Consider the following 13,213-nt stretch of genomic DNA (forward strand, 5'->3'; position numbering starts at 1 on the left):
GAAAAGTTGTATTGAAGATATCATAATATAAAACATAATTGCTATAACTCCTTCATTAACAATATGTCAGAGAAAGAGCTGATATCCAAATGCAATAGAAACCCTAGATTGTTTAAAAGGAATCATATAGCATAACATTAACTAACTAACTAATATTCTAAACTAAGCAATCCCATATCCGGGTATCACCCTCCCCCCCCCCCAGTAAAAAAAATAAAAATCATAGACCGCATGGATATATGACCCCAAAGAGAGCCACCCAGTCAGAGAAAAAAGAGGGGGAACATGAACAATCAATGACCCCCTCCCAATTCCTGAGACCTATGATCATTCCAATCATCCCAATCAGAGCAGTATTTATTCCAGCTAGAAGAAATTATATGAGAAAGCCTATCAACATCCCTTATCACATCAACCCGAACAAGAAATTGGTCAAAAGAGCCAATACCCAATTACCCAATGAGCTGCTAACAAAAAAGCGAAATATAATCTTTGGTATAACCTGGGTATTCCAGGAGGTTTAATGTAGAGTAGAGCATTCCCAAAAAATGTGAAGTAAAGAGCCATCTGCTCTACAACCTCAGAAGCACTTGGGAGAGTGATCTAGGAAAATTGCCTGTAGCTTCATGGGCGTATTATACCATCTCAAAAGTAATTTAAGTGCTGTTTCTATTAAACAAGGTGAAGGAGAAGATTTTTTTTTTTTAACAAAATCAAAGCTAACACCCCACTGCTGTTCAGTGACAAATTTGAATGTACCTATATCTTTCTCTTACAGAGGCTCCTCTACCAAAACGAAAAACTTCAAAATCGAGAAATTTATCCTGTAGCAAGAATCTATTTGCCGTGTCTATTTTGTTATCTATCCACCATTGAAAAGAACCTAGATTTTGAATTCCAGGGGGGAAACCAGGGTTTCCAAAGATCGAAACCTTAAAATAAGAAGGAGTAGATGGTCCAAAGGTCCTTTTCTAAAGGGATAAACTATGACTAACAATCTTATTAACTCCTATAAGTTCACGACTAATATTTTTAGTGGAGAATAACAATGAAAGGAGGTTATATGGTCCAGTTGATTGTTTTTCAAAGGACACCCAGAGAGGGTTATTGTTTAAAGAATACCATCTAATCATAGGAGCTAATTGGGCTGCTACATAATAATTCCAAATGTTGGGGAGACCTACACCTACAAAGGAGAAGGTTCTATGAAGGACTTTTCTACTTATTCTAGGGGGACGGTTTGCCCAAATAAAATTAGAAAGTTGGCTCTGGAAAGAACTCAAAAGGGATTTAGATATAGGAATGGGTAGAGCTAAAAAAAAAAATACAGGAGCCTGGGTAGTAAGACCATTTTAATTGCTGTCATTTTTCCTAACAGGGATATCTGAAATTGAGACCAGTCTCTTAGTAATTTTAGAGAAGAAGCGAGCACTTGCGAGATATTATACTGAAATAAGGAATTATAAGATGCTGATAAATGTATCCCAAGGTATGGAATGTACTTAAGAAACCAGTCAAAATCAAAATTTGCCTGATATACTTTATAGACACTTGAGGGAAAGTTGAAAGGAATCGCTTTACATTTAATTGTGTTAACCTTCAACCCTGCAAATATAGAAAATGTATCCAGAAGAGCCAAAAGATTGGGTGAGGACGTAGGGGTTGAGAGATAAACAAAAGGACATTATCAGCATACAGTATGGTTTTATATTCCTCAGGTTCTTTAAGGTTCCATCATTAAAGAGAAAATTAAAGGGGAAAGAGGACATCCTTGGCGAGTCCTCCTTTGCAGAGTGAGTGGTTGGGAGTGCCTGAAGACTGGGAGGAGGGCGGGCAATGCATACACAATCAGGCAGAGGAGAGTAAGGGAGGAAATGGCATCAGGGCTGACTTCAAGATAGACACAGTTAAAATGCTATACATATGTTATGTAAGTAAAAGCAAGTATTTATCTACTTATATATGTGTGTTTTTCTGAAATAGTATGGCTGACAGCTCCTCTTTAAGACTACTGTAAATCAGCTGCATCTATCTGTATACAGAAATGTATATAATCATTCTTTACTAAGCACACTAATGAATTAAATGATCACTGTTAAAAATGTAGTCCGAGCTCAACATAACAGTAAATGTAAAGTTTTTTTATAGATGTGTTTTATAGATTTATTATTTTGTACTAAAAGTAAACTTTAAAAAATGCTTGAAAATTAGGAACACAATTTGATTTTGCAAACCTATAGTACAAATGCATGTAGTGGCTGGATAGTGTACTGGTTAAGGGCTCTGCCTTTGACATGGGAGACTAGGGTTCAAATCCTGGCTAGGTCAAGTATCTATTCAGTAAGGAGTTCAAGGCAAGACTCCCTACCACTGCAGGGTGGCCTCTTGAGTGCGTCCCAGTAGCTGCAGCTCTTGAGTGCTTTGAGTCTGACAGGAGAAAAGCGCTATGCAAATGTTCAGATTATTATTTTTATTATGTGAATGCTCCAATACTGGTGTCCCAACATAGCCTCAAGTAAATAATACAATACTGAATACTACTACTGAATACTACAAAACTGATACAAACAGGCCCAGATTTACCTCACAGGAGCCTATAGGCACCCTAGACTTCACCCTCCATTAACCTACAAACCTCCGCTGAATCACACCACAAGTGTGCTGGCCGGCTCAGCCGTCACTTCTCCCTTACTTCCCTTGCCCATCATAGGCAGCTACAGGTTTCCCTTAGCATTAGGTAGCCAGAGGTACCCTCAATATTAAGTAGCTAGCGTGGCCCCCGACTGGAGGAATATCTCGTCTGTGAAATGCCAAGAGCTGGGTGAGTAACCTCACATTTACGCTCTTCTTGGGATTCATGCATGGGGAAGGAGAGAGGGAAGCGCTCAGAGAGGGATTTGAGCCTCCTTTCCATCATCAGGCGCCTGTAGGCACATGCCTACAAGGCCTTATGGTAAATCCGGTCCTGGATACAAAATAAACAGTATAAGAAAATACTTTCTACTAGCAGGTTCAGATAATGAAGATCTTTAAAGTCTAACTATAAAAAACAGGTGCTTCTTGCTTCTTCCTGTCTAAAAAGATTGACTTTAGTCAAAGTCAAATTTTTCAAGGAGTGATTGGGGGACCTGCGGGAATGAGGAGGGGAACGGACAACGCACATAGGTACTGTATGTGGATCTAGCATAAACATACCTCAGTGCTTACCGTAGGTAGCTTTGCCTCGGGTCACATACTGTATCCTTCAAAGGATATCTGTGAAAAATCAAAAAACAAAAATGAAGATTTTTTTAACACACACACCACACATGCACACTGTATTTTCATCATTATTCTCTTGTATTTTAATAAGTTTATTCACATATTTAACATCTATCATAAACTTCTATTAAATTGTATTTATTTATTTTTTAAATAACTTTTTCTCATTTCTCCTTCACAAATCAAGCCAACCAACTTACATGCAGCTATGCAGCCAGTGGCGTAGCTAAGGAGCTGTGGGCCGCGATGCAAGTTTTACATTGGGGCCCCCACAAGCATTCTATACATAACCATTGATACGGCGCACCAAAACCTGACAGTGGCAACTACAGTGTCAGAGGTGCAAGAAGGGGTTGGGAAATAGCTTGTTAATAATCACCACTATTCAAAGTATCTAGAGAAGTCATTATTATGAGCACAGGACCAATAGAGAGATAATACTGCAGTTGAAGGAGGGCCCTTCGGGGCCCCTCTGGCCCAAGGGCCCCGATGCGGTCGCTACCTCTGCACCCCCTATTGCTACGCCCCTGTATGCAGCACTGTTGGGGAGCCACAGAGCTTTGGACTCCATATATGCGGCAATGTTGGACATGCACTACACTTCCTAGACTTAGCAGCTGTCTGGCTCTTGCCTGATGTAATCTGTGGGTCCTCTCTGTAATCTCTTCAATGATTGCCATTAACCTCCTGGGCGGTATGCCCGACACTGTGTCGGGCAAGGAAAACTTGCTAAAAGCGTTATGCCTGACACAGTGTCGGGCATGCCGCTCAGGGTTTTTTTTTAACACACTGTGTCCACCCAGACCAGGTTAGCTAGCTATAATTGTCCCAGCACATGTTAGCTAGCTATAGGAGGGCCAGGATAAGTGTTACTCCCCAGTAATCACCCCCTTTTAGCGGTGCGGTCCCCCCCGCCTCCTCTCCCTCTGCAGCCATAGCGTATTTACAGATCCCCTGCAGCGATATACTTCCATGTCTCCCTCCCTCTGAAGTGATCGCAGGTGGCCGGTGTTGGTAGTCTCCGTGCCTGGTGTCTGGTGTCACCCGATCACATCACCAGCTACTCTACTACGTCCAGGGTACTGTGGCGCGCAGCTTGATGTACCTCCCATAGTGATGTTCACCGCCAGGGTCAAGCAGCGTCATCAACTTCTCACAGCAAACAATTTTTTTGTAGTATTGAATCCAATACAATAACTGGTGGGGGAATTCGAAGACGGGTGAGCACCCCACAGTGGGAGACACAGGACAGGTAATGTATAAATGCACACCTGGGAGATACTTTTATACATGGGGGAGGGTGCAATGGTGAGGCACTCGAGGCAGTGGACACAGCTTATTCCCGAGAAATTTCATTATAAAATCGAATCTGCCTGCGATGTATGGGCAGCCGACAGATCTCTCTCTAATCAGGTTAGATCAGAGAGAAATTTGTCTCTTGGTCAAATCTGCCCATCATCCCTAAATATATGGCCACCTTTTCATTCGTATCAGTGCAGCTGCAGCTTGGAAGTGTAAATGATTAGATATTTTTTTTTGGGGGGGGGGGGGGGGGGGTAACTGTCAGTTTTTAGTTTGCATTTGATTTTGTGTTTCAAGCTTGGATTATACTCAAAATGTATACTAGACCCTTGCTTGACACATTTTGTTAAGTTACAGGAAAAAAGGTTTTGAAAATTAACTGGAACACTTTTTGCACAGAAATCCAGCAGAAACTGAACGCCAGGGAGGCTAATAGCAGTCTCACAAGTGCTATAAGAGCCAGGGATATACCATCTGAAAGATATGCCACACTAGATTAGTAAGGAAAAAACATATTTCATTTGTGGACCCTTGGTATTGCTGGTCCAGCTGTGGCTGGATAATGCCAATAAAGAACGAGACAGCACATCACTGGCTGCAAATATCTTGCTGTGTATTGCGGAACAAGTGTACTACATGTTACGGACCGAAGTCCTTCCTCAGGTGTCCGGTGGTTGGAAAGTGTACTGGTTAAGGGCTCTGCCTCCGGCAAAGGAGACCAGGGGTTGAATCTTGCCTCTTCCTGTTCAGTAAACCAGCACCTATTCAGTAAGGAGATATTGGGCAAGACTCCCTAACACTGCTACTGCCTACTGAGCGCGCCTTAGTGGCCGGAGCTATGTTGCTTTGAGTCCGCCAGGAGAAAAGAGTAATATAAATGTTGTGTACTTGTGTCTATCAAACTTCAATGATATAAAATGGTGATTCTAATATAATTTCGTGAAGCCCATATAGCTTTTTAAATAATAAATATCAATACATTATCAACATTTTATAAAAGTTTAAAAACATACCGGTATATATTTTTTTATTTTTCACCACAGATATCCTTTAATAGCAAGAGTCAGATTATTGGCTATGTGTGTTTTGGAATAACTTTTGAGCCTGATTAACTACGATCCAGAAAGCTCAGTGTGATACTCCACTTTCCAATCTCTAAAGTTAACATAATACATTTTATATAAATATAGTTTGGCAAATAACAAAAACAACAATGTTTACTGTTGTGAAAGATTAATTAGGATGAATCTTTCTCCACATTAAACATTTTTAAAAATAAACCTGTTTTTCTTACAGTTAATTTTCACTAAATGTATTTTTTCCCACAGATATGAACAGGATCTCATGCCCGCTTGTGGACAATTTAATACTAAAGCTGTCTTTGTCTAGAAACCTTAATTATTTTCAGTAAGCTTCATTATTACAAAAAAAACAAAAAAAAAATGCTCTGATCTCTAGTGATGGGTATGACTTCAAAACCTATACCCATATACCGGTATGTGCTTTACACTTACACAGCAAATTACATTTTGGATACATTTTTTTGCACTTTCAATGCTTTGCAAAAATACATACAAGCAGAGCCATATTATATTAACTTCTTTTTTTTTTTTTTTTTTATAAAAATGTCTCATGGATATTCTAGCAAAACTGTTAAGTCATGTGAGATTCCCACTGTAGCCATCCCTGCTTAGTTGCCAGTTTATCCATTGGTTGTCAGTCAGTAGGGAGGCTAGCTAATAAGGGATGTCGGTTGGTCCTGTTCTCCCTAGTGTATGTGGACCGAGACACTGACCTGACTAACTTCTGAAGAGGGTAGAGACTATAGAAAGCATGCAGCATGTCAGGCTTTGAGGAAGTGGCCACCAGGGATCTACTGCATTGGCTGAGTTCCTTGAAAATCTGTGTGGAAATGTATTGGGTATAACTTATTCTGTTTGGCAAAAGTGCTCAAATCAAATGAGAAAATAACTCCCAGAAGTGGGTTCTGATTGGATCATATGTAGTGGAGGTTGAGAAGGGGCAAGAGGCTGCCAATGTCACAGACCACAGTGGAGGGCCAGTCAAATGCAGCAAATTCAGTCTTTATATAGGCAGGTTCAGAAAACATGATGAGTAAGGGCAAGACCAGATCCAGAGAGCAGTAAGGGACTCGGATTGGAATTATTCTCCCAACAAGGATCTGATGTTGATGATCCACCTAAGCTGAACAGAGATAATGAGTGGCAAAAACCTGGGTTCTACCCATGTAGAAGCTGTTTGGGTTGCAGACAGAATGTAGTTAACAGAAAAAAGAAATATGAGTTTGAATCCAGTGTGACCAAATGTGAATATGGCCTCAATTCACGGAGCTTTATCAAACACTTTATCAAACGTTTGATAATTTTCCTCATGGGTTAAATCTAATTTTGAATTCACTAAAGTGTTATAGATTTATTGATCATTTCATCGAAAAAACATTTGATAGATCTATAACACCTTAGTGAATTCAAAATTAGATTTTACCCATGAGGAAAATTATCAAACGTTTGATAAAGTGTTTGATAAAGCTCCGTGAATTGAGGCCTATAAGATAAAATCCTTTATCACATGTACAACGAAATATGTAGTTTACCTTATATGGTGTACGTGTGGAGTACAATACGTAGGAAGAACTACAAGGATGCTAAAAAAGCGTATTGATGAACATATATACAAGGTGAAAAAGGGTCATGAAAACCATAGTGTGTCAGCTCATTTTAAAAAATACCATGGGTGTGATCCTTCACAAATGTATTTCTGTGCAATAGAAAAACTGCATCCACAATGGAGGGGCTGTAATAGAGTGCGTGAAATCTCTAAAATGGAAACACGGTGGATCTACAATCTGCATACTATGAAACCAGAAGGTTTGAATATTGAGATTGATTTAAATTGTTTTATTTCTAATGATTAAAATGAATAAGGAATGTCATTAGATATTCTGACACTAGATGGCAGTATATAGGTAAACAACAGTAGCGTGACTTAATCAGTACAAAAACACTACAAAAAGGGATATTAATTGATGTTAATACTAAGAGTGTTATTTAGGTTTATAAAAGGTTGATGAATATAAGTTTATTAGTGGGTGGTATTGAGTTTTACAGAGGTGAGGAGGATACGAGTATAGGGGGTGGGAATCACTGGTGAAGCTGAGGATTCTGGGTAGTGTAGTCCGTATGAAGAGCCATTTGAATCTATACGTGGTGGGAGGAGATGGACGTGGCTTCTATTCCCCATGTAGTGTTTGCGGGGCAATGGAGCTGCGTATGCAGACGCACAGGATTAGAATGTTTGGAAAATTTACATCTGCACATCTCACGTGCATGGAAAGAGGAGAACTTCGGGTAATGTAGTTTTGGATGGTCATAGTTGTACGTAGGAAGTAGTTTACACATATGTATTTGGAGAAATTATGTATTTAGAGGAACGTATATGTCAGTTTTAAGTAAACAATGCATTGTGTGAGTATTTATATGTTTATTTTAGGTTAATATGTAAACAGCATCGGCCCGACCTCCCATGATGTCCCGCCCAGATCTCTGACACCCTAAAGGTTGGCCGGGGTGGGAGTGGAGGGGGTGGGGTTAAGCATATATATTGCTACAGGGAACGTGCGCACTCCAGCCCCTGATGAGTCACAACCTGGCACGTGACGAAACGCGTAGGGCGGAGCTTGGAGGACGCACGCTGTACTACCACTGATCGGAGGAGACGCGGCCTGGGCATGTGAGAGGTGACCGGAGCTGGCGGCGATGTGGTATTGTGATATGCTAATATACAAGAAAATTTTATGTACGCAGTTTTAATTTGGGGGCCATTGGGAGCCTATTAAAGCGGTTTTATGCTATGTGAATACGCTTGATGTTTTTAAGGTTCTTAAACGGCATGGATGCTTTGTGATATGCAGTACTGACAAGAAATTTTCTGGTGAGCAGGGAAGGAAAGGGCGGGGCGTGTGATCCCCATCTACCCTGGTGATAGTACCTTTATTCCTCACGCAGTGTGTGCGATTGCACAAGGGTGTCACTGATGAGACGATACTCACTATGAGAAGGCCTGGTCTGCTGTGTTTTTATTTTTAGGAATTCCTTGGATCACAAACGGTGATACAGAATATTGGCGCGGCTATAGTGTGAAGGATCTGATGTTGACTCTCTTCTCCTTTATTTCCCTCAACATTCTGGAAGGGGGTTTCAGTCCAGCACCTGAGAAAGGGCAAACTTTATAGAAAACAGATACCTACCTTTCTACCTATTTATAAAACAAACCTACCGCTACCTAAACCTAACACTAACCTACCCCTACTTACTCCTTACACTAACCTACCTGTTCCTACTTCCTACACCTAACGCTAACTCCTCACCCATATCTAACACTAGCACCTGATAACTTACCTCCACTGCCTCTATTTGCACTACAAGCTTTGTCGCCATTTGTCCCTCTGCTGCCTCAGCGCATTGGCTATATCCAGGGCCCAAATTGTCCACAGAGCACCGCTATAACCGCAGTTAATATTGTGGTGTATGGCTGCACCCAAATATCCTAGTGGTGGGCGTCCAAATTTCCTGCTTCTAGTTGGCCATCCAAAAATGCATAAAAAGGAAGAGGGACATTACCTACACACCTTCAAGTCTATGAACTGTGAGCTGAGATCTGATTGAACATTAAAGCAGACCTAACCTCTTAAGGTGGCCATACATCAAGCGACTTGGCGGCCGATCGACCATCTAATTTGATTATTATAATCTAATTGGATAAAAATCGGTGCCGCCAAGTGCATGCCTGACCAACAATGCAACCAATTTCGGGACTGCAAGTGTGCTGGCTGGCCCAGCTGTCACATCTCCCTTACTTCCCTTGCCTGTCATAGGTAGCTACCGGTGCCCCTTAGCATTAGGTAGTCAGCAGTACCCTCAATATTTAGTAGCTAGAGATGCCCCCAAGTATTAGATAGCTAGAGGAACCTCAGTATTAAGTAGCTAGAGATGCCTCTGACTGAAGAGAGATCTCATCAGTGGAATGCCGAGAGCAGGGAGAGTAACCTCTCATTTACACTCTCATCAGGACTCTGCATAGGGAAGGAGGGAGGTGCTCTGGGAGGGGAGTGAGCCACCTTTCCATTATCAGACACCTGTAGGCACGTGCCTACAGTGCCTTATGGTAAATCTGACCCTGATTTAGAGAAACTGTGGTAGGGATATTAGACTATATAGACAATTAGAGATGTTTGTTTTGTCATTCACTCTACAAAGTGTTGTAAACATGATGGTACTTTATAAACTATATAAATACTGTAAGTAAATAAGTGAGAGATATTGCCATACATTAAAGTATGCATGAATGAAAAACTGCTAAAGATACATGCATGTTCAGATCAGATCTAATGAATAGTAATAACTACAGACACCAATCACAAATAAAGAGTTATACGAGATTGATTGAAGACTGTGCACACTTCCTGTAACCTGTTTCACATTACTATACATCATGGCAGCACCTTTTTTACTAAACGTGAAGGCGTAGTCACAAATGTGTACATAGGATAAAGTCTAACTCCATACACAGTGGCATAGCAATAGGGGATGCAGAGGTAGCGACTGCACCAGGGCCCCTGGACCAGAGGGACCCAGTAGGGGCCTTCCTTCAACTCTTTATAGCTGCTGCTGATCACCTCGATATGTGCTTTAATTAGTTATAACCATTAATAGACTGTTCTCCTCCCCAGCCTACACCTCTCTGACACTGCAGCTGTGCTCCATATCAATTGTTATGTATAGAGAGCTTGAGAGGGCCCAATGTAAAACTCCTACTGGGGCTCAGAGCACCTAAGCTAAGCTCCTGTTCATACACATATAAAAAAAGAACTGTAACATAAACATAAAATGCAGATTTTGAGCTATAAATAAACAGCAATATATAGGGCTTGATTCACAAACCCGTGCTAAACAGTTAGCACATGAAGTGCCGCTCGCGGACTTTTGCGCGCGCAAAGTCCCACGATCACGCGACCATGGACATTTGCGCATGATAACGTGGACTTTTGCTCGCAATTGGCCGCCGATCGCATGCAAAAGTCCACATTATCATGCGCAAAGTCCACGAGCGCCACTCAAAACCCTGTCAAGCAACAAAAATCACTATGGGCTTGATTCACAAACCCGTGCTAACAGCAATCGCAGACATTTGCACGTGATAATGCAGACTTTTGCGCATGATCGGCCGCCGATCGCACGCAAAAGTCCATGTTATCATGCAGAAATGTCCACGTTATCATGCGGAAATGTTCACGGTCGCACATTTGCGGGACTTTGCACGCGCAAAAGTCCTCGAGCGACACTTCATGTGCTGTTTAGCACGCCCGTGCTAACAGTTAGCACGGGTTTGTGAATCAAGCCCTTAGTTTTTTTTGTTGCTTGACAGGGTTTTGGCAATAATTCAATTTAAAGATAATAAAATCTGTAGAGTGAGTGTGTGTGTGTGTGTTTTTTTCTGTTTGTGAATATATGTATGTATACATGCGTGTGTGCATGGATGCCTCCCTGCATTTATATGTGTGAGTGATGAACAGAGGTTATCCTAGCTTTGGGCGTACAGCCTCTATAAACACCCTCAGCATATTCTCCCATAGTACAAATGCAGTGAGATATTAGAGCAGCCAGAGACCTGCTCATAAACGTCTTGCTTATAGTGATGGGTTGATGCTTGAGGTTTGTGTGGTAATGCAGCGCTGTGTTAGGAATCAGTAAACTCAATATCTTTGAAATGAGCTCGAGTCTGTTTCCTCTTCAGGCAGCTCTTTTATCTCTGTTTGTCAGGCTTCAAAATACATTTTAAGCTCTTTATAAATTACTTAGGAATTACATAGATTTAAGCCAGCTCTATATGTGTGTTGTTTTCATATATAAGCTGCAGATTTCTTCCTCTCTCAACCACAGTAAAGATGCTTATTTTTAGCATGTGTTAAGAGTACTAACTGTCCTTTGGAATAGAGCTGTTTACCAACTGTACTGTCACTGAATGTTAAAGGCCAGCTTCAGAGCCTACAGTTGTGCTGCTCTGCCACCTAGAGGAAATATGGATTCATTGCAACATTTTAGATGTTTTCTCAGACTGTCCACACATTGTCTTGGTAATCTTGACTTCCCCCTTAGATAAATATAGCATTGAGGGCAGCACGGTGGCATAGTGGTTAGCGCTCTCGCCTTGCAACGGTGGGTCCCCAGTTCGAATCCCAGCCAGGTCAACATCTGCAAGGAGTTTGTATGTTCTCCCTGTGTCTGTGTGGGTTTCCTCCGGGTACTCTGGTTTCCTCCCACTTGCCAAAAACATACAGATAAGTTAATTGGCTTCCCCCTAAATTGGCCCTAGACTACAATACATACACTACATGATACATACATAGACATAGGACTATGGTAGGGATTAGATTGTGAGCCCCTCAGAGGTACAGTTAAGTGACAAGACAATATACTCTTGTACGGTGCTGCGGAAGATGTCGGCGCTATATAAATACTAAATAATAATAATTGTAAATGTTGACGATTTGCGCCATTGCGTAATTATAGAAATACTACATGCCTTTCAGTGTTTCAACATTAACAACCTTCATGTATTCATAACCATTTTAATATTTGCAATTGCATAGAATATATACAGTATATACAGTGGAGGAAATAATTATTTGACCCCTCACTGATTTTGTAAGTTTGTCCAATGACAAAGAAATGAAAAGTCTCAGAACAGTATCATTTCAATGGTAGGTTTATTTTAACAGTGGCAGATAGCACATCAAAAGGAAAATCGAAAAAATAACCTTAAATAAAAGATAGCAACTGATTTGCATTTCATTGAGTGAAATACGTTTTTGAACCCCTACCAACCATTAAGAGTTCTGGCTCCCACAGAGTGGTTAGACACTTCTACTCAATTAGTCACCCTCATTAAGGACACCTGTCTTAACTAGTCACCTGTATAAAAGACGCCTGTCCACAGAATCAATCAATCAAGCAGACTCCAAACTCTCCAACATGGGAAAGACCAAAGAGCTGTCCAAGGATGTCAGAGACAAAATTGTAGACCTGCACAAGGCTGGAATGGGCTACAAAACCATTAGCAAGAAGCTGGGAGAGAAGGTGACAACTGTTGGTGCGATTGTTCGAAAATGGAAGGAGCACAAAATGACCATCAATCGACCTCGCTCTGGGGCTCCACGCAAGATCTCACCTCGTGGGGTGTCAATGGTTCTGAGAAAGGTGAAAAAGCATCCTAGAACTACACGGGAGGAGTTAGTGAATGACCTCAAATTAGCAGGGACCACAGTCACCATTGGAAACACATTACACCGCAATGGATTAAAATCCTGCAGGGCTCGCAAGGTCCCCCTGCTCAAGAAGGCACATGTGCAGGCCCGTCTGAAGTTTGCCAATGTACACCTGAATGATTCTGTGAGTGACTGGGAGAAGGTGCTGTGGTCTGATAAGACCAAAATAGAGCTCTTTGGCATTAACTCAACTTGCTGTGTTTGGAGGGAAAAACAAAAGTTTGCTTTCCTAAAACAGAAAGAATTTGCGATAATTCAGGTTGGAGTGAGCTCGAGATGTCTCCCAGGCACCACTGCTGAATATAT

At 41.3% G+C, this 13,213-nt stretch overlaps 1 long non-coding RNA gene across 1 annotated transcript in view; it reads right to left on the reverse strand.

The window, feature by feature from the left end:
* The window catches only part of LOC137528311 (uncharacterized), a 17,061-nt gene extending 5,524 nt beyond the window's left edge, over positions 1 to 11,537 (reverse strand). The window contains exons 1-2 of the long non-coding RNA XR_011023360.1: positions 11,449 to 11,537; positions 3,208 to 3,255 (exon numbers count right to left, since the gene is read on the reverse strand). This is a non-coding gene — a long non-coding RNA (uncharacterized lncRNA). The remainder of the gene's footprint in view (positions 1 to 3,207; positions 3,256 to 11,448) is intronic.
* Between the last annotated feature and the right edge of the window lie 1,676 nt (positions 11,538 to 13,213).

Source organism: Hyperolius riggenbachi, chromosome 8 (assembly GCF_040937935.1).
Source record: "Hyperolius riggenbachi isolate aHypRig1 chromosome 8, aHypRig1.pri, whole genome shotgun sequence".
NCBI lineage: Eukaryota > Metazoa > Chordata > Amphibia > Anura > Hyperoliidae > Hyperolius > Hyperolius riggenbachi.